This window comes from Mytilus californianus, unplaced genomic scaffold (assembly GCF_021869535.1).
Source record: "Mytilus californianus isolate M0D057914Y unplaced genomic scaffold, xbMytCali1.0.p SCAF_15, whole genome shotgun sequence".
In the NCBI taxonomy this organism is placed as follows: Eukaryota; Metazoa; Mollusca; class Bivalvia; order Mytilida; family Mytilidae; genus Mytilus; species Mytilus californianus.
In genome coordinates, this window is record NW_026262637.1 from 17391585 (window position 1) to 17412250 (window position 20666).

Here is a 20666-nt window from a genome sequence, read left to right on the forward strand (position 1 = left end):
AGAAAATAATGGATAAAATTAACCTGTGTTTCATTTCAACATAAATTAAATATATATAAGGTTCTTTCAAATGCTGAATCTAAACCTGTATTTAAATATTAGATTTTTGGGCCCAGTTTTCAAGTTGGTCCAAATCAGGGTCAAAATTAAACTTTGAATTCATGGGGTTCTTTGAAATGCTGAATCTAACCATGTATTGAGAGATTTCGGATTGTGGGCTCCTTCATCAAATTGGTCCACATTGAGGTCCAAAGGGTCCTAAATTAAACTTTTGTCTGATTTCATCAAAAATTGAATTCATGGGGTTCTTTGATATGCTGATTCTAATATGTACTTAGATTTTGGATATTGGATCATAATAGGTAAATGTCCAAATATTTCAGTTCTTTGACCACATTCATTTTGTGTCACAAACCTATGCTGTGTCAAATATTCGATCACAATCCAAATTCAGAGCTGTTTTAAGCTTAAATGTAGTGTCCATACTTGCTCAACTGTTCAGGGTTCGACCTCTGCAGGAAAATTCGGTTTGCTGTCACTCTGACAGCCTCTTGTTAAATATTTTATAGTAGAAACCTTTAAAATTCAATTTGATGTTTCTTCAAATTGCAATGATAGAATCCCTTCTAGTTAGCAAAGGGCAAAGTTCTCACCTAATAGCTTTTATATGCCAAAAATAAGATATGTGTTATTTCAAATAAGAAAAATATAGGCTCTTGGTCATTTAGAAATTTGCTGTAAGAAGTGCAAAACTATGCTAGAGTTAATTCCCTTAGTAACTCTTTTATGTTTTCTTCTTCCGAATACGGGAGTAGACTCATAGATAGGAGTGTAAAACTTGCCGGCACTTAAGTAATGATTACGTACATAATCAAAATTACTATAATCAATAAAACAAAAAAAGTCTTTTGAATAACATATATTAATACGTTATGTACAGTGGCTTTGGAGGTTTAATAAGTTGGTGTTGCTCTTTAAACTGTTAGAGTGGATATGCCTCTTTTGAAGGATTCCTGGGTTTTAGACATACCTATTGCTCCAGGTAGTCAGAGATGTGTTTGGATAAAAAGAATATTTGTAGAAGTCTTTATTAGTTGCAATTAGTGGAATGTTACGTTGCCTCTAGTACGTTACTGTCGTCTATCAGATTTTATTAAAATAATTAATGATTTAGTATATAAATTTAGGCAGCAATAAGTTCTATATTTTTGCTTTTATACACTTCTTGGCAAGAAATACCCATTTTGATTGCAATCAGTACACCACCACCTTCTTTTCCGACCAGGTCTTCCGGAGAACGTCTTCAAATTATATTGTTAGTTTTAAATTACTATCAACGATGTGGAAAAGATTCAGAAGTGTTATCGTGGCACTTCAAATTGGAACACGTAAGTTAAAATCTTAATTGTATCCGACAGGTAATTTTTTATTTTCAAATACTGGTAGTTTTTTAATTTATTTTTTAAACAACTCTCTAAAGATGAAAAGACCCCCTTTTTTGCAACCCTTTACGAGGGGGAAAGTTCACACTCTAGGGGTCTCTTCATATATAAAGGAATACGCAGAAATATAAATTTGTGAACAATGATGAATAGGTAAGGATTTTCGCTTGAATCAATATATGAAAGGAGGCTTTTCAAAGCTTAGCCGGACATATGTAATTTTGTAGGTTTAGACCCCTCCCTCTGTGGGTTCACATCCCTTGTCGACAACTCATCACAATAAACCAGTGAATGGATTTTCATGAATCTTTCAGGGTATCTTTATTACATAATGCCATTGTGCATGTCTGTTTATAATCTTGTGATCAGAATGATATTTGTAGTTTCCTGATATCAAAACGCGGACTTCGGCAAATTCCTTTAACCACAACTCCTCCTAAACCTATTAATGAGTTTCCACGATGTAATTTTTAGAGGTTTTGAGCTTGGATATGCGTTACAAGTGTGTTGTTTATATCACCGAACAATTTACATTGATCGTGTTTGTCAATGACTATCGATAACAACGATTTCTGTCAGGGACCTCTCAGTGGGAATCTATACACATTTCCATTCATAAAATAAAAGTTAAGTTGTCATAATAGTTTCTATGAATTTGTTTTAAATATCATTACACATATAATCGAGAAAACAAATATAATTTTAGATATTAACCAATAATCGCGAGAAAAAATAAATTAACATTTTCAATTTTTTAATTCCACACAACTAATAAGTATATGACTCATTACAAAAAATCCTTACGTGAAAATAATATTCAAACAGTATGACCATTTACAATGTATATATATTTACATCCCAGCTCCTTTGTTCTCCCAGGGGCGATCTGAGCCGGATCACCCCTACCAGATCACCCTACCTTGAGTTTCTTTGTTTTGCATGCTTTCCTTTGTTCTGTAACATTTTGACGGGAATGTCGAACACCCCAAAAAAACTTAGAAATATTGATGCGGAATAAAGGCTAACTTTCAAAATTTATGTAGAAAAAATCCACTAAATTTCCAGTGTCTATGCGAGGAATCTTACTCAAGACCTTAAGCATATGAAGCCACGATTCATACCCCCTACATTAGGACGGCTGGATAAAAACTCACTGCTAATTTAATATATATTTAAACATTGTATCCGGGGCTCATAAATAGTATATACTATATACATGTAGTAATATATAAAGTATATTATTATAATTATTGTATGGCATTCTGAACTAGATGTTATGAAGCGTTAATGTTTTTTCATATAGTCTAGAAGAGCTGGGATGTAAAATAGATATCCCACTCGGACTTGGTGTGTCAGTGTAAGATCACCCTTTGGCCTCCGGCCATCGGGGTGATCTTTCACTGACACACCGCGTCCTCATGGGATATCTATTACGTAACCTATGTCCAATTTAGGGCTTAAGTTGTTTTTGTTGAGAAAAGAACCCATCAGCAGGACCTTTTATCGAAATCATTGTAATCCTCTGGATTAAACAATTTTTCGCATGAAACTTTGAAGTAGTATAGAAGACTCGAACTTTAAGACTTGTCTTAAATATCCAAGCATCATGCTAAGCAAAATATCACTCAGAAATGTACGTGTAGGCTGTTTACGTGAAAGGTTTACATTAATGTTATGTGTGAACACAAATCACAACTCGCAATTGTTAATGGGTTTCGTTGTAGAAATAATTCTCCGGCAGTTTGTTACTATGCTTTTGATTTAGAATATAATAAAGGTGATATGAGGTAAATGCCAATGAGACAGCATCCCAACTTCACAAATAACAAAAAGACATAATATTCATATAACTAAAAAGGTACAAGTGAAAAGTGTTTTTCTTAAATAACACTGTCCTCTGGTTTGAAGTAAGAATTATGCGTATTTGCACAAATAAATTAGATATAATGTAAGGTCAGGTATCAAAATCTCGATACAAGCACTGAATCTTGTTTAATGTACTTGTCGACTGGGATGTCGTTACTCCCCCGTTTTGGTTCATTTTCATTTTTTCCCGTGAAACAAGTAACTTGAATTTTGCCATGAGTAACTTGACTTTTATTATTACCTGAAAATTTATGAAAAGGGGGTGATAAATACTTTCATCAACAAATTTGAACTTATTTTCTTTCAATATATCTGTTTGTTTACATAAAACTCAATTTGGTTTTACCTTTGTCATTGACCAAGTTAGCGAATGAGTTGCAATGCATTATGGTCTACTACGTGTTTACAATTGACCGAAAGCACGTGTTTGGTCATGACATGCAACGCATTTTTTTACAGATTGCAGGAAAAAGATTTCATCTCACTATTTCATCTTGTACGTGTGATTACAATTACAGCTCATGATATAATTTTTTTATATGCTCGGATTAAAGAAAAAATATTTCCGTCCTGAGAAAAGGGTGTTTGAATTACTTGAACCATAGCCACTGATAGTATGGATATATAAACAAAGATTTCAAACATTTGGTCACACGACAGCAACCAAATGACACAAAAGCCCAAAGGATATTTACTTGCATTCAGATCTCGAAAACGGGAGGCTCTACTACTGAATTTTTCAGTTATCTCGTATAATATGGAAGGCGAGTATAAACTATCTGTAAAATATTCCTTCAAATCTTTTTAGCTCACCTGGCCCGAAGGGCCAAGTGAGCTTTTCTCATCACATGGCGTCCGTCGTCCGTCGTCGTCCGTCGTCGTTAGCTTTTTACAAAAATCTTCTCCTCTGAAATCTCTGGGCCAAATTTAACCAAACTTAGCCACAATCATCATTAGGGTATCTAGTTTAACAAATGTGTCCGATGACCCCGCCAACCAACCAAGATGGCCGCTATGGCTAAAAACAGAACATAGGGGTAAAATGTAGATTTTGGCTTACATCTCTGAAACCAAAGCATTTAGAGTAAATCTGACATAGGGTAAAGCTGATTATCAGGTCAAGATCTATCTGCCCTGAAATTTTCAGACAAACTTGACAACCTGTTGTTGGGTTGCTGCCCCTGAATTGGTACTTTTAAGGAAATTTTGCAGTTTTTTGGTTATTATCTTGAATATTATTATAGATAGAGATAAACTGTAAACAGCAATAATGTTCAGCAAAGTAAGATCTACAAATAAGATGCATGACCAAAATTGTCAGTCGACCCCTTTAGGAGTTATTGCCATTAATAGTCAGTTTTTAACAATTTTTCGTAAATTTTTGTAATCTTTTACAAAAATCTTCTTCTCTGAAACTACTGAGACAAATTTAACCATACTTGGCTATAATCATTATTAGGGTATCTAGTTTAAAATATTTGTCCGATGACCCCGCCTTTCAACCATCATGGCCGACTTGATTAAAAATAGAACATAGGGGTAAAATGCAGTTTTTGGTTTATATCTCTGAAACTAAAGCATTTAGAGCAAATCTGACAGGTGGCAAAAATGTTCATCAGATTTAGATTTATCTGCCCTGTAATTTTGAGACGAATCCGACAACCCGTTGTTGGGTTGATGCCCCTGAGTTAGTAATTTTACAAAAGTTTTGGAGTTTTTTGTTATTATCTTAGATATCATTATTATATCTAGTATCTAATACTATTAATTATGATTTTAACCTTATTTTACATGATTTCCAAAGCATCAGTAAATACAGGTGAGCGACACAGGCTTTTGAGAGCCTCTAGTTTTTTTTTGTTTTTTTTTTGTCTAAAATTGGCATTTTTTAGATTTTATAATTCTGTCGTTGGAAAGGTCAATAAAAGTCAGTAAAAGGACCACTGTCCACAAAACTAAAGCCAAATGATGCACGCCCTTGAGATCATTAAAAATTCTTTTCTAGTAATACCACATGCACTGAACATTGCATTATCATTGTTTCTTTGTATAAACTTACTGTCCTTTTTAAATTGTGTAATTATCAATTATCATTTATGAGAATGAACATAACATGTATATCAGGTTAAAAGTCAAACTGTTTAATACAAACTGCTTTTTGGGTTAAGGGACTTGGTTAAATGCCAGGGTCAACCAGGCATGGTAGGAAATGCTTATTCTCCCGGAGCACATCATTTCATTCCTTAAGTCTCTATTAGTATATATCACTTCATTATTTGGAAAATTTTATGGGTGTCATCACGATTTGGTCGACCATTATGGAAGGTCCATTTCACAAATGGTTATGGATATGCTTCCGTTGTCGTACCTCTAATCCGTTTTTCTTATACTTGCTTTTTGATATTTCCACTTGTTTAAGGCAACTTTGATATCATTGGTCAGATATGTACTGACTGTTCCCTGTCCATTTGCAGAAAATCTGCCATAAATTTGAAAACTAGAAATCCGCCATATAATAGGAAACGAAAAATTTGTCATAGATTAGGATTCTAAAAAATCTGCCATAGATTTGGGATGGCATGACGTCATATTTACCATAGATTAGGAATCTGCCATAGATCTGGAACCCACCATAGATTTGAGTCCTACTCAAAGTGCTAGGGTTAGACTCAGATCGACGTCTGGTCTCTAAACGACGTCCGTTCCTCAAATCGACGTCCAAATCTGACGTCACGTTCTCAAATCAGTGTCCAATATTTTGACCCTCTGATCGACGTCCAATGTTACGTAATGAATCACATAAACGACGTCCGATCGATGAGGAGACTCTCATTGCGATTTCATTGAATCATTTATTTTTAAATTGATCTTTGTTTATATTATCTGTATCGTTTTGTCATTTTGTGAAGTAGCTTACAGAAACAATATTTGTTGTCTTATATTGTTATCAAAATAAAAAGACAAACATCAGAAAATGACAAAAAGACAATCATCAACATTATATAACTATTACACGTACATGCATATTAATATTTTGGTGAAAGACGTTCATATTCTCGACCTACGTTTTTTTTCTTTTCATACCAATAAATGACATGTGGGTATACATTGTACGACAATGAGACAACAACCCAAGGCCAAAAACAAAGATAATGATAAGATATCTATAAGGCAGTATTCAGACTGCAACAATAGAAAGAATAAAAACGTACAGCCAATTGTTGAAAGTTTTATGATTTGGACTTAAATTTTTCAACAACTTTTTAAGTTTTATGTTCAACCTACCCTTTAATAAAGTTGTGATTTCACTGCGATAAGTCCATAAAACGGACGTCCATTAGAAAAGCCAAAAATTAGGCCGTTGATTTGGAGTTTTATTTTATTATGACGTCAGATTTGGACGTCGATGTGAAGAACGGACGTCGATTAGAGACCGTACATTTATCTGAGTCTTACAGGTAACTTTACCATTGAAATGAAAACCTTATTGTGATTTTGAAATGTATAAGAACAATAAAAGCGCACTTCCTGGTATTTAGCTCACCTGGGCCAAAAGGGCAAAGTGAGGTTTTCTCATCACTTGGCGTCCGTCGTCCGTCGTCGTCCGTTTACTTTTACAAAAATCTTCTCCTCTGAAACTACTGAGCCAAAGTTAACCAAACTTGGCCACAATCATCATTGGGGTATCTAGTTTAAAAAATGTGTCCGATGACCCACCATATGCCCGCCATGGCTAAAAATAGAACATCGGGGTAATATGTAGATTTTGCCTTATATCTCTGAAACCAATTAGAGCAAATCTGAAGGGGTAAAATTGTTCATCAGATCAAGATCTATCTGCCCTGAAATTTTCTGACAAATCAGACAACCCATTGTTGGGTTGCTGCCCCTGAATTGGTAATTTTAAGGAAATATTGCAGTTTTTGGATATTATCTTGAATATCTTTATAGACAGAAATAAACTGTTAACAGCGATAATGTTCAGCATAGTAAGATCTACAAATAAGTCAACTTGACCAAAATGGTCAATTGACCTTTTAATAAGTTATTGCCCTTTATAGTCAATTTTTAACAATTTTTTGTATTTTTTTGTAATCTTTTACAAAAATCTTCTCCTCTGAAACTACTGAGACAAATTCAACCAAACTTGGCCACAATCATCATAAGGGTATCTAGTTTAAAAAATGTGTCCGATGACCCCGCCTACCAACCAACATGGTGGACATGGCTAAAAATGATCATAGGGGTAAAATGCAAGTTTTGTCTATTATTTTTGAACCGTTATTAATAGACAAAATCTGAAAGGAGCAAAAATGTTCAGAATAATGAGCTCTACCAATTGTCCATAGACGTCAAAACTGTAAGACAAATTCCTATAGGAGTTATTGCCCAAAAATGACAATTTTTTTTTTCATTTTTGCCTATTATCATGAAAACTATGATATTTAGAGAGAAACATTTTTTCTCCGTTATGCCTTATATATATATGATTTAAATTATAATAGATAAAGAGACACTTTAAATCACAAAAATGATCAGCAAGGCAAGATCTACCGGGTATTAAAAAGTCAAATTTTGCCGATATAGTTAGTAGACTGTCACTCTTCATAGGAGTGATTGCCCTTAAATGAGGATTTTTTTTTTAGCAAAAACTAAAGAAGATAGAGAGAAACTAAACAGACTAAAAGATCAGTAATACAATGTACAAGGTCAACAAAATAGAGATTTTTGTCATGAAGTCTATTCTCGTCTACAATGTTGGAGAGTGTCCAGTTTGTTTGATATGCACATAGACCAAGGTGAGCGACACAGGCTCTTTAGAGCCTCTAGTTTTGATTTTATGCATAGTGATTTTGTGTCGTGAACTTAAACACCATACGGTCCTTTTTTGTTTGCTATACCTTTGGTTTATACACGTAAACGAGCATGGCTTGCGATGACATATAGGATGTTCTAATCTAGGAATAAAAGGAGGTGTGGCGTATATGTCAACGAAATTAGTAAACCATAACATCTCCTTATTCTTATATAAGACAGCTAGATTAATTGATTGTTGGCTATATCGTGGCGGTCAGTTATTAATGGTTGAAAAACTGGTAATCATAGTCAATTATGCGGAGTTCGATTCACAACTTCTGTATTGAAAGGAAAGTGATAGGTAGATGACTACTTAGACAAGTCGGCCACCGAAGCACTACGTTCATCTAGAGGGCAGCATAAATTCTTCCAAAACAACAGGGTCCAAGTCAACTTCCATATGAAAAGTTACTGAAAGTACTACAGTTTTGTAAATAAACGAATTCTAATGTATAAATTACTTTTGTAGCAGATCAAGGCAAACATTCTGTGTCCTGTGGTTTATTTTTATCAATAGTACCACTTAAGTCGACGCTAGGGGCCGTCTTGACCTTGTTGTAGGGTATGAATGATTCGTTCATTGTTGAAGACCCTACATCAATGTTCAAGATGAAGAACAGGAATAAAAGCCCTGTTCATTGATAATTTTCTATGTTTTCTATGTATTGTGTGCGATTTTGTCCCATGTACATTTACTCCATATCCTTTCATTTTCTATTGATTCTAGAGTTTGTCTCTAGTGCTGTGTGGAGGCAATAGAACGTTTCCCCGTGCTTGAGGTGTATGCTCTTATAATATTTACAGTTATGGTGTGCTTGTTCATGTGAGAATTTCTCATATTAATACACCGTCAAAATTTCATGTTTGGTTAAATTTCTTCGAAATACTGGTCTGGTCATCTGTTTTGTATATTGCCCTTTCATACTATTTTAAACAGCTAGGTTTTCTTACATATATTTCGATATGCCCCGTGCTGTCTATCATTTGTTTTTTAGTTTTATATGTATTGTCTATTCTTTGTTGTTTCGAAATTATTAGTCTTTTGTTGGGCAATGTATAACACTGGACACTTTTAATTTGCAAAACACTCATTTGCAAATCCGCCGCCGCCTCTCCTTAGACCTACAATGTCGTGTATTTAACCAAAATGTGCGGAATTACATGGGATTCAATAATTTCATTGCTTTTCTACTGTTATTATTATATATAATCTGTAATTTGATTTAGAAAAACATGGGATTTTCAATATCCCATGGGATAAGGCAAATCCCATGGGATTGACCATTATCCCATGGGATTTTGGTTAAATCCCATAGGATTTTTTTGGGTCCCATGGGATAATTGTAGTCCCATGGGATATTTGTTGTCCCATGGGACAAAAAAAATCCCATGGGACTATAATTATCCCATGGGATTTTTAATATCCCATGGGACAAAATAAAATCCTATGGAATTCAAATTATAAATATACAGTAATGTGTATGTTACAATGAATTCTGTTTGGTAGTAAAAAGTTTATAATATATATATGACATGTATGAGTGTATTTTGGTTTTTTTCATTTTGTCACAAACATGTTTTTAATTTGTTTATATGACAATAAAGATTATTATTATTTTGGAAAGTATAATACTATTTAAAGTCAAAAAATAAAATCCTTTAACTGGAATAAAATGATGACATGTCTTAATAAAAGAAAGAAATATTGATTTGAAATCTTTGTCTTGTTTGTTTTATTATGAAAAATAGAACTGAAAAAAATATTTCATATTCTGACTGAATAAATTGACAAAGCACAGTTAATAGTTTACTCTTTTCATGAGTTAAAAGTTTTCTTTGTTATAGTTCCATTGCAATACATGAATATGCAAACGATTTGAATCTTATACCTTTGTGGTGTTCATAATATTACGTTTATATTTGCAAATTTATAAAATAAACACTTTTCCAGTTAAGTTTTAGTTTTTCTTGTTTCAGCTTGCTATGTACAATTATTCAGTCCACTATATAAGAGTCAAGTAAATAAATTATTTCATCCACTAGAATATTCCTACAATTCTAAGACAAAACCTCTTTTGCAATCTGTTCTTCAAAAATCTTCCACCGTACATCTTTATTGGATGGAGCGATTTAAATGAGTGGACAAAGCAAGTTCATTTGGACAACAAAATACTAATATATTTTTTCATTCCTCCCTTCTTTCAATTGATAATTACGTTGTTGCATTTACATGATTAAGTTCTTGTGCATCTATGATCATGATGATATGACGCCTTTTTGTTTATAGTCATTATGATGAAATTTCCTCTTTCTTATGTAGGAAAAAAACACATTCCATTTCAAATTAATAAAAAAAGTCACACTATGTAGAAAAATATCAACTTTAAGTTTTCTGTTCAGTATTGACTTGTTGAATGATGATCATGAAAACCAAGATGTCTGACCTACAAATACACAAAACTCAAAAATTATAAATGAAGAGAAATACAGCAATAAAATGGCTATTTTATCATGTTTATGTACATTTTGATAAAACTTTCATTTGAATATTTAAAATTGTAAGAACTCTTATTTCAGTGCTTTGTGTCTATGGTTTTCATATTAGTTGTTTTTTGTGCCTTGTTGCAGTCTTTTGCGTTAAGCCAATTGCAACAAATGTTTACAGTTTGTTCAAATGTTGTGATGTTATTAAAACCACTGTCCCAGGTTAGGGGTGGGTTGGGTGCTCACAAAATGTTTATTTTATTAGTTGATATTTGCTTTGAATTAGCTGTCAGTAACTGTCAGTACTAATGGATCTGTATGTTGAGTCTTTTTTGTTAAAGGGAAAGAATAAATTTCCAGCCACATCCGGTCTGTGTTTTTGGTAGCTGTTTTTCTGCTTTGTTGCATTCTAATGAGTTAATAAAATTGAAAATGAAAACGGGAATGTATCTAAATAACCTGACCAAAGAGCAGAAAATAGCCCTTTTCAACTGATTTTATAGTTTTTATATTTAAATGAACTGACACTTACACCACTGTCCTTAATTAGAGGAGGATTTGGCGCCAGCAAACATGTTAAACCATGCCACATTTTGTAAGTGGCTGTCCCAAGTCAGGGGCCTGTTATTCAGTGGTTGTCAATTGTTGCTATATATCATATTTGTTTTTTATTTTTTGTTTTGTGCAAAAATCAGGCACTTAGCTTTCGACTTTGTGGTGTTTCCCCCAAGCATGTTAAGCATGGATAGACACCATGCCCTTTTTAAATTGTTTTACATTTGTTATTTCATGGCCTTTTATAGATTACTATGCAGTATAGGGTTTGCTCATTGTCAAAGGCTGTACAGTGAACTAATTTTGTTAAATTTAATGTCATTTGATCTCTATTGGAGAAAAGTCTCATTGGCAATCATACCGCTTCTTATCTTTATATCAACCCTGCCATATTTTGCCTGTCCAAAATCAGGAGCCTGTTCATAGTTCAGTGGTTGATGTTGGTTCAAGTCCGTCATATTTGTTTTTTCATAACTTGTTTTTTTTTATAAATTAGTCTGGTATATTTGAAGTTTGAATTGATGTTTTGTTCCAAATTTTGTTTGTGGTGTCTTTTATAGATGACTATATCATGTATAGGGTATGGGTTTTCTCATTATTTACAGGTCATCATTGGCCTCTAATAAGTAATTGCATTGCTTTAATACATCCACTTAATTGAACTCTGGTGGATAGTTTTCTTATTTATCATACCACATCTTATTTTCATAATAATCATTATTCAAGGGCAATAACTTTTATAGAAGTGGACTTACCATTTAGGCTTTGTTGACGTCTGTAAATCTATTTTTGTTGATAATTTCTTTTGTTTATAGTTTCCCTTTATCTTTAATGTCCTTGCCCTACACATAAAAGGGTAAACATTATCATTTAATGACAATAACTACTATCACATAATTAGTATAAAATGCTCCGCAGGGCGCAGCTTGACACGACCGCAGAGGTCGAACCCTGAACAGTTGGGGCAAGTATGGACACAACATTCAAGCTTGATACAGCTCTGAATTTGGGGACACAGCATAGGTTTCTGACACAGAATGAATGTGGTCTAAGAACTTAAAAATTTTAAATTGGACATTCACCTATTATGGCCCAATATCCAAAATCTAAATACATGGTTAGATTCAGCATATCAAAGAACCCCAAGAATTCAATTTTTGATGAAATCAAACAAAGTTTAATTTTGGACCCTTTTGACCTCAATGTGGACAAAGTTGATAACGGGGCCCAAAAATCAAAAATCTAAATACATGGTTAGATTCAGCATATCAAAGAACCCCATATATTCAATTTTTGTTGAAATCAAACAAAGTTTAATTTTGGACCCCGATTTGGACCAACTTGAAAACTGGGCCCATAATCAAAAATCTAAATACATGTTTAGATTCAGCATATCAAAGAACCCTAAAAATTCAATTTTTGTTAAAATCAAAGTAAGTTTAATTTTGGACCCTTTGGACCTTAATGTAGACCAATTTCAAAACGGAACCAAAAATTAAGAATCTAAATACACGGTTAGATTCGGCATATCAAAGAACCCCAATAATTCAATTTTTGACGAAATCAAACAAAGTTGAATTTTGGACCCTTTGGACCTCAATGTGGACCAATTTAAAAACAGGGCCCAAAATCCAAAAACTTAATACACGGTTAGATTCAGCATATTAAAGAACCCCAAGAATTCAAGAATAAAACCCCATTGAAATTGATCAAGAAATAAGCAATTTATAGGAAGTATCTTCTTTTGCACAATACTGTGCAATTGAATATTTCTTGCTATTGCGCAATACTGTACAATTGACAATTTCTTGCTATTGCGCAATATTGTGCTATTGGATATTTCTTGCTATTGCGCAATACTGTGCAATTGAAGATTTCTTGCTATTGCGCAATACTGTGCAATTGAAGATTTCTTGCTATTGTGCAATACTGTGCAATTGAAAATTTCTTGCTATTGCACAATACTTATTATATACCATATAATTATTATTTGATTTTAAATATAAATCAGAAATAACCAACTTAAAATGGAAAATTTTAAAAGAAAAAAAAAAGGAAAAAAAGAAAAAAAAAGAAAACCCCCCCCCCCCCAATTTTTTGAACCCCCTTATGATTCATCACCCCCAAACTCAATCCCAGCCTTCCCTTTGTGGTATGGTACCTTGCAGTACAATTTCAGAGAGATCCATACACTTGAACACAAGTTATTGTCTGGAAACTAGAAATGCTTATTTTTGGCCCCTTTTTGGCCCCCTTTTCCTAAACGTTTAAGGCAATTACCCCCAAACTCAATTCCAGCTTTCCCTTTGTGATATGGAACCTTGTAGTACAATTTCAGAAATATCCAAACACTTATACACAAGTTATTGTCATGAAACTAGAAAAATGCTTGTTTTTTGCCCCTTTTTTGGCCCCTAATTCCTAAAATTTTGAGGCAATTACCCCCAAAATCAATCCGAGCATTCCCTTTGTGATATGGAACCTTGTGGTACAATGTCAGAGAGATCCATACACTTACACACAAGTTATTGTCTGGAAGTTACAAAAATTATTATTTTTGGCCCCTTTTTGGCCTCTAATTCCTTAACTGTTGGTACCATAACCCCCAAAATCAATCCCAACCTTCCTTTCATGGTATAGAACCTTATGTAAGAGTGCGAAAACCAATGTGTCTTCGGACGACGCCGGACGACGACGACGACGCCAACGTCATACCAATATACGACCAATATACGACCAAAAAATTTTTTATTTTTGCGGTCGTATAACTAGTAGGCAACTGACAATTTTGGATCATTTGTATATCTTGTCTTGCTCATCATTTTTGCTGTTTAATATTATCAATATTCTATGAAAATGAGGTCACAGCAATATTAACCTTGGCAGACAGACATCTTGTTATTTTTATATGACACCTTGCAGTCATTCCATACACCAACAAGTAGACATATGCTTATAATATCTGATAAAATGAAAAAACCAAGAAAACTTAGCATTGACCAAAGAACCATAAAATGCGGTCATGGTTATATGAATCTGCCAGACAGACATGCATACCTTACAATCGTTACATCCACCAAATATAATTTACCTGTTGCTTAAAGCATATGATAAACTGACAAAACAATGCAAACTTTTCATTGACCAATGAACCATGAAAATGAGGTCAAGGTCATATAAAACATGCCAGACAGACATGTGCATCTTACAATCATTCCATTCACCAAATATAGGGGCCTTATTGCTAACAGTATCCGAAAAATAGATCAAACCACAAAAACTAAACATTGTCCAATGTACTATGAAAATAAAGTCAAGGTAAGATGAAACTTCTGTCAGACATATGCACCTTACAATCATTCTATATACCAAATATAGTTGACCTATTGCTAATTTGAAAATAAGGAAATAGAAAAAGTGACCAAAAAACAAACAAAAAAAATAACATTGAGCAATGAACCATAAAAATTAGGTCAAGGTTGAATAAAACATGCCAGACAAACATACATCCTTAAAAATTTTCATACACCAAATATACTTGACATGATGCATACAGTATTAGAAAAACTGGACATTCTTACCTCGGAATAGTGATGTCATGGACTAGGAAAATTAGTCTGGGGACATAAATTACTGACATTGGACTAAATATACTAGTAAATTCTGTATCCATGGACTTTCAATACTAGTTATATTTGTCTGACCAGACAATTTTCATTATTTTTACCAGGACTAATTTATCTCTTTCACTAGTTCTCTGAGAGACATGTCACCTTACCTTGACACATTATTCTGACTCTGAACAAACCTGTATTTGCTCTTACACCTTAATAATACAGCGTGCTTAAGGGAGAAGCAGCAAATACCAACTTTAAAGTCTTTGGTTTTACCCGGTTGGGTTCAAAATAAACAACCTTCTGCACTTGAGGTGAACACGCTACCACCAGACCAGGCAGTATAATATAAGGAGTTTACCCAAGATCTAAAATGGACAGTAGATTTTTTTTTCAACATTCTGGACATTTCTACCCTTGTCAGATATTGTCCATCTATTTTGGCCTTTTGTAGCTTATTATGCAGTTTGCCTTTTTAGCCCATTGTTGAAATCTGTACGGTGACCTATATAGTTGTTAACTTCTACGTCTTTAGTTTCTGTTGAAGAGCCGTCACATTGTCATGATACCATATTTGTATATATGTTTGTCATGTAGGTGTAAGGAGACAACCTTTTGATATTCTGATGGGATAAAAAGGGGAGACAGATTTTTTATCACCTGGCCTGTTTAGTTTTTCAGGATTCGTAAGGATAGAAAACCCGGTAAATTGTAACAAACCCCTGTGGTACGACCATATTTGCCAAAAGATTAGTCCAAATAATTATGACGTCTTGCAAGGCTATTTTAACTTTTTTCTGGGCACGTAATAGTCAAAGTTGTGACTGAGTGCGGAAATATGAAGATAGATAGATAGAAAAAAAAATTTAAAATAGCCTTGCAAGACGTCATAATTATTTGGACTACCAAAAGATGTAACCTAATTCTAACTTGTTTGGGGAAGAGGGGATTAACCGAACCACTATTCAATCTAAATCAGTGAACTGAATTATTGTCTTTTGCAGTAGTCCGAGTCGACATGTAACTAATCGTGCAAATTGATAGTCAACAGTATACCTTTTTTCAGAATGTCAGCTTACAACAAAGAATCACTGGTGATAGGGGAGTGTAACCGATAAATTGATCCTGAATCAGATAAGATTTTCCCAGTAACTTCCTATATACAAGATGATAGGACGTGCCGCTGGAATAGGTCACTTTTTCCTGCTTGAAAATATGGGAATAGGTGCAGGGGAAAACTATCAGAAATATATGATAAGGTCGATAAAGTTCCAATTACTTGTATAAGAAAAGTCCTGTCATTTTTTCACAGCCGAAAGTCTCGCCGTAAGTAAACATTACACACAGAATCTTAGCCTTAAATATTCCACTTTTCCAACACACCCCACGAAACCCAATCAATATGGGAAAAGGTTACAATTTTACCCACGCAATATATGAAAAGGTATACATTTTTAAGATCTAAATTATATGAAAAGGGTGGGGTAACAGAACCCCAGCGACACCCCCTATCAAATATTGAAGTGCACCCCCCCCCCCCCCCCCCCACCCCGAGGTATTTTACTGCTACAAGATATTTGATTTGCTAATCACGCACCCGTTGCTGAGCAGAGAACCATACTTTCAAGCCAGGGACAGTCTATACTAACAGGCAAATAGGCAGGCAAATCCTAACAGTACTGTAACTTAATGTATATCAAGTTACAGCACCTCACCCAGCACAGTTAGCACACTGGTGTATGTCAGTCTTATAATATAAAACTGCGTAGGTTCATATCGTTTGATTCAACGTTTTTTCGGATATTTTTTAGGACCGTTGTCAACATAGTCAAATCCGACCTGCCACTTTGCAACCTGACCTGCAAAAATATAATTCGACTAAAAACAATGCCAGTCAAAATTGCTTTTTGAGACTGGGCGACTGAAAAAGTTTTAAAATGTGACCTTGTGACCCTTTTTGGAATTCTCCATTCGTCGGTGTGGCTAAAAAGGGGGCATCTTTATTAAAAAAAAACCAAGACCAATCTTAAACTTTTTTTTCAAAACTCAGTGTCGTATTTTATTGTCTTCCCAACAATTTTTAATAAAAGCTTAAAATGTTTATTTCACTTCCCTCTGACTCCCCTCCTGATTTTTTTTTCTCAAGAAATTATAGAATCAGTAAATGTATATATATATATATATATATGTCTGTGGTCACCGTCATGCATTTAGATAAGAAATTCCAGCATGCATCATCAAATAATGCATGTGTATTTGTGACATCAACATAGCTGAAACATTATATTATTTCCCAGTAATTAGGTAAATCATTTTGATTTACAATTATATATGTCTGGGACTTATGCATGTATATGTCTCACAGGCACTTGTCTCAGAAAAAAATCCTATATACTTTAATAAAGGTATATAGGAAATAAAATTCTGAGACAAGTGCCTGTGATATATCTGTCAGTCCCAGAATAATAAATATAATTGTATCTTAATCTTTGGAAAAATCCGATTAGTCAATTGTTAAATTCTTTTACTTCATAATTATGTCAAAGTATACTTTTAAAGTTTTAAATTTTAAAGTTAAAATGAATATTCCGTTTTGATCTGAGGAAAAACTTTTTAAACTGTAATGACATGGTCAGTCAACTGATTTGTTACATGGCTGATTACAGGTAATTAAAGCATGCAGTAATTTTCCATTACGACAGTGCGTGTACCCTGGGGTGTGTATAACGTATTAGAAATACCATAGTTATCTAGAGAACATCCTGTCTATGTGTAATACAGATTGATGACATTACACAAAATTTCTTTCGTTAAATGCATGTAGTTAAGTATCTGTGTCCATTCCCTATTGCAACACTACAAATTTTTCGTAGAAAAAAATGTTAAAATTAAAAAAAAAAATCATTTATATAAAATAAAGAAGAAAAAAGTAGCAAATAAACTAATGTAACTACGCATTTAGTAAACATAATTTCACTTTACATGTACAAACCCTTGAGAAAACGTGTATATAGTTGTGTTTAAAATGGCCAATTCCCAGTGGATTTATTTCACACTAGGACCACAGGCACTTGTCTCAGAATTTTGTTTCCTATATACCTTAATATAACATTAAAAGTATATAGGACATTTTTTTTCTGAGACAAGTGCCTGTGACTAGGACCTAAGATAACTAGAACTAAGTTCTTTGGAAAGTTTTTTGTCTGATACATGTATACCTATAGATAATGTACATAGTTAAGAACAGCTTCAAATATATGCCTATAAATTAACGGTACGTCTAAAAACCGCTCATGATCTCCTGAGTGCAGTCAGGACATAAAAAGTCACTCAGGACATGTATATATGTTTTACGTCTAGTAATGGACTTCTGGTTTTAGTCAGCGTTGTTTTATTTTAGAGATATTGAGTTTTTTGTTAAAAAAAAGGGGTTTTCGCATGTCACGCCGTATGTCAGAAACTATTTATGCTTATTGCATAAAAATTCACACACAAGACGACGGGCGTATCATGCGCTCATGGCGCATGCTGTTTATTGATCTTATAATTTTGGTTTTGATAAAATCAAACCAACATTAAAGAAGTTATTTGGGATACGTCATGCATAACCGATGATCATATTCAATACCAATCATCATTTTGATTAGGTCGTTTGATCTTTAATAATTAGGACTGATTGGTGATGGTTATAAACACATACAAGTAAACTTTGCAAAAAAAAAAAAAAAAAAAAAGAAAGCGTTTCCTTGGAAAAATTATAATAATACATGATTATTGTTTTTACAAAAAAAAGTTATTTTTTTCGTTTTGTATGTAATAATTGAAGCCATTTAGAAATATAAGAAATCTTCACATAGTCGGGAAATTTTCAATTCAAGTTATTTCATTTGAAAACGTTAAAAAATATAGATCTTATTCGATGTAAAATGTGGGGTCCTTGGAGATCAAAACCCCGTTTAAATAGGGTTTGTCTACTTTCGTCTATTGCCGAACATTCTATAATCAAGGATTTGTACAAATTCTTGCTATAATATAATGAATCGCGTCTCCAATATCACCACCATTACATAAAGTACAAATACAATCTTCTCCTAAATATTCGGAATCTAACAATTTCATTAGGAAATTTTGAGTCACGATTTAGTTTTGGGATATTTTTTTCTTTGAATAAACTTAATTTTAAAAACGTTTCAGTATTTTTCTGAAACATTTTTAAAAGGAAACGGACTTGTAAACAAAATTTATTTTTGAATATTAATATTGAACAATGATTGTTAAGAAAACAATCTGCCAAAGTGGTTTGGTAATTAACTGGCTTCATGCTGTCAAAAATGTCTCCTTTTTATAAGTTAATGATAAAAAAAAACTATTTGAAAGCGAATTAATCATTTCCTCAACTAAAAACCATCTATAAATAAAGTCAATTCGTCAAGAACTTTCTCTCATATATTTAAACAATTGTAAAATAATTAATTTAAACTTTTGTACTGCGACTTTCTGTCCGTTTACCGATACTTATTCCTTGTTAAGTTTTTTCATATCCATTTACGAATACTTATAATGTGATAATTTTTCGGGATGCTTTTTATCCTATTTTCATATCAAACAACCATGTTACCCGTAGAACGGAGTTAAGTACAAATTTAGTAATTTAGTACTTAAAATTTTCAACAACAAAATTTTACACTTTCATTTACCTGGATTTTTTTCTACGCTTCGAAGCCGCCACCCTGTATCAAACATAGCCAACACCTCTCATGGCGTATTCACGATGTTGAGGGATTGACAATATACAGCAAGTAAGTAATTGGGTGTTGAATGCCAGTAGATCTGAATTTGTAAATTTGTAAATTGAATTTAACCTGTTTAGAACGTGTATTGTTGAATTGTTTAATAAAATTACACACACAATCTGGGCTGATATGCATAAAACCACTTTAAGGGTAAGGTATCAATGAAACTGGGTCTGCATGAAAAAATGACTTATCACATAGTACCAGAAACTATGTTTACTGTTAGATGATAAGAAAATATAGCTGTAGGCCTAGTTGAAAATCTTTACAAATTATTTATTCTTTAAATTTCTATTTGACTGTCTGGGTGCCTGTTATGTGTTTTAAATGTTTGCGTTTTGTATGCTATAGTTAAGTTTTATAGACTGTTGTACGTCATTTGGTCGTTTTTAAGTTTTTGCCATGGCGTTGTCAGTATGTCTTCGACTTCAATCTAATTAAAATATAGATCTCGGATTTCGTTATACTTCGTATGTAGTATAACGTAGTATAACGAAATCCGAGATCTATATTTTAATTAGATTGTCTTCGACTTATAAGTTTTATATAATCTGCATCTCTTGTGCTGTATGTTAAAATGTATCTACACAGTCGCTGCATCTTTATACATTCATCAATACACCTAAAAATTGGAATAAAGCTTTCGTATATATAAAAAATAAGGAGATGTGGTATGATTGGTAATGAAACAACTATCCGCCAGTTCAATTCAAAAAACTGATATAAGCAAATGTGACTTACTTACTTACTTTAATCAGAGAGATCTTGAATCTGAATTCAATGATACGAAGTGGGAAGGGGTAGAGGTGGATTAAGGTGAGGACATGGGGGCCCGTCCCTTTTTTGGAAAAAATTGGTTGATTATTTAGAGAATCACTGAAGCGTGCCCCCTCTTTATGCATGACAGTAAGTGCCTCCTTATGACATTTTTTGGATCCGCAACTGGTGAGGACTTCATAAAAAAATATTTATTAAGTTTTTGTTTTGTGATAAATAAAGTATTTACATTCACATAGACAGAAATAGGATAAAATAAACTACCGAAAGCTTAAGTC

At 33.3% G+C, this 20666-nt stretch overlaps 1 long non-coding RNA gene across 1 annotated transcript; it reads right to left on the reverse strand.

Moving 5' to 3' along the window:
- Positions 1-9892: 9892 nt before the first annotated feature.
- LOC127725556 (uncharacterized) lies at positions 9893-15965 on the reverse strand. The gene is made up of 3 exons (XR_007993033.1): positions 15875-15965; positions 11960-12046; positions 9893-10609 (listed from the first exon to the last, which is right to left on the reverse strand). It is a non-coding gene; the product is annotated as an uncharacterized LOC127725556 (long non-coding RNA).
- Positions 15966-20666: the final 4701 nt, after the last annotated feature.